Raw genomic sequence first — 2974 nt, 5'->3', positions numbered from 1 at the left:
TAGACAGCTATTAAGTCTCCTTTCAGTCTTCTCTTCTGCAAGCTAAACTTTCTCAAATCCTGCCACCTTTCCTCATAAGACAGGGTTTGCAGACCAGTCACCATTCTGGTCGCTCTTTTCTGAATTTGCTCCAGTTTGCTGATGTCTTTTTTAAAGTGTGGTGCCCAAAACTGGACACAGTATTCAAGATGAGGTCTGACCAAAGAGGAGTAGAGGGCAATAATGACTTAACGTGATCTAGACTGTATGCTTCTGTTAATACATCCTAGAATTGCATTTGCCTTTTTTGCTGCTTCATCACACTGTTGACTCATACGTAGTCTGTGATCTATTAGTATACCCAAGTCTTTTTCACATGTGCTGTTGCTTAGACCTATTCCTCCCATTCTGTATATCTTTTTTCATTTTTATTGCCCAGATGTAGTACTTTGCATTTTTCCCTGTTATAAATCATTCTGTTAGTTGCTGCCCACTGCTCCAGTTTTTTTTTATATCTTTTTGAATCCTCTCTCTCTTCTCTAGTATTAGCTATCCCTCCTATCTTTGTGTCATCAGCAAATTTAATCAGTTTACCCTCAATTCCTTCATCTAAATCAAGGATAAAGATGTTGAACAATACAGGGCCCAGGACAGAGCCCTGTGGTACCCAACTTAAGACATTCTTCCAACTGGATGTGCAGCCATTTACGCATTTACGACCACTCTTTGGGTCCGATCACTAGAGATGAGTGACTTTGCCTTTTTTCGGGTCGAGTCGGGTTTCATAAAACCCGACTTTCACAAAAGTCGGGTCGAACGAAATCGTCCGACTATAGGGAAAAGTCTGAGGCTGACTGAAACACGAAACCCAATGCAAGTCAATGGGGAAGCAAAGTCGGCAGGGAGTGGAATACAGTAAACACACCTGCAATGCCCATTTCAATGCCAAAAACATCAATTCTTATAACTGAAGCTTGTCAACCCTATTTTAATTCCTAATAATAGTTACGCATTGAAAACTGGGGGTTATTTGGTTAAAGTTGTGGGGGGGTTGGGCTGGCTCCAGGTTTTCGTGTGCCCTGGGCCAAAGAGTGTCAGTGTGCCCCTTTAACACATACCACAACTCATGATGCTCCGATACGCCACAGAAATATAGGTATAGTGCAATGACACATACTTCACTGCTTACATGACATGACTGATTTATTTTAAATTGTAAAATAGCTCAAAAACAGGACAGTATATTACTCCATATAGTGTTATGGCCACCACATTGTGCGCCATACAGAATAATAAGCCCCATATATTTCTTCATACCAAATAATTAGTCACATATAATGTTCCATACAGTATATGATGAGCTCCACATAATGCTCCATATATAATGGGCCCCATTTGTAATGCTCCAGTGTATAATGGGCCCCTTAGATGCTGCTCCAGTGTCTGATCTGCCCCATTTACACTGCTCCAGTACATGATGGGCCTCATGGATGATGCTCCAGTGTATCATGGGCCTTAATAATGCTCCATATATAATGGGCCCCATTTGCAATGCTCCAGTGTATAATGGGCCCCTTAGATGCTACTCCAGTGTCTGATCTGCCCCATTTACAATGCTCCAGTACATGATGGGCCTCATGGATGATGCTCCAGTGTATCATGGGCCCTAATAATGCTCCATATATAATGGGTCCCATTTTTAATGCTCCAGTGTATAATGGGCCCCTTAGATGCTGCTCCAGTGTCTGATCTGCCCCATTTACATTGCTCCAGTACATGATGGGCCTCATGGATGATGCTCCAGTGTATGATGGGCTCGAATAATGCTCCATATATAATGGGCCCCATTTGTAATGCTCCAGTGTATAATGGGCCCCTTAGATGCTGCTCCAGTGTCTGATCTGCCCCATTTACAATGCTCCAGTACATGATGGGCCTCATGGATGACGCTCCAGTGCATCATGGGCCCTAATAATGCTCCATATATAATGGGCCCCATTTGTAATGCTCCAGTGTATAATGGGCCCCTTAGATGCTGCTCCAGTGTCTGATCTGCCCCATTTACAATGCTCCAGTACATGATTGGCCTCATGGATGATGCTCCAGTGTATGATGGGCTCGAATAATGCTCCATATATAATGGGCCCCATTTGTAATGCTCCAGTGTATAATGGGCCCCTTAGATACTGCTCCAGTGTCTGATCTGCCCCATTTACAATGCTCCAGTACATGATGGGCCTCATGGTTGATGCTCCAGTGTATCATGGGCCCTAATAATGCTCCATATATAATGGGCCCCATTTTTAATGCTCCAGTGTATAATGGGCCCCTTAGATGCTGCTCCAGTGTCTGATCTGCCCCATTTACATTGCTCCAGTACATGATGGGCCTCATGGATGACGCTCCAGTGTATGATGGGCTCTAATAATGCTCCATATATAATGGGCCCCATTTGTAATGCTCCAGTGTATAATGAGCCCCTTAGATGCTGCTCCAGTGTCTGATCTGCCCCATTTACATTGCTCCAGTACATGATGGGCCCTATTTTTAATTAACCCAGGCATGGTGTGTGAAAAGAGCTCCATGGAGTAATCTGAAGTGTGTGCTTCCACATCCTTCACTTTTGGTGTGGGTGAAGGACACAAGGAAAGGGGTCGCTCCTGACCAGAAGCCTGCAGTTACGACTCAGCGCTTGCATTTTTTACAACTTCAGAAGAGGAGGCGATAGAGCTGGAGGCTGTTTCAGCAATGTAAGCCCCAAACAGTTCCTGATACTCCAAATTTAAAAGCAGTCTACCTACTCCCAGAAAAGGGAGCCTTACAGGCCTTCCAGAGCTACACCATGACGCTGTCTCAGCACCTCCTGCCTTAGATGCTATTGTGTTTTTGGCACTACCAGCAGATGCACCACCACCACCATCAGTACCAGGTGGCCCTCCATGCCCACATCCGCGTCCTCTTCCACCCTACTTCCTCATGTTTTGGAAAATGGACC

This window comes from Dendrobates tinctorius, unplaced genomic scaffold, assembly GCF_039654945.1.
Source record: "Dendrobates tinctorius isolate UK_male_01 unplaced genomic scaffold, ASM3965494v1 ptg000110l, whole genome shotgun sequence".
Taxonomy (NCBI): domain Eukaryota; kingdom Metazoa; phylum Chordata; class Amphibia; order Anura; family Dendrobatidae; genus Dendrobates; species Dendrobates tinctorius.
Note: the sequence above shows the minus strand (reverse complement) of the source record.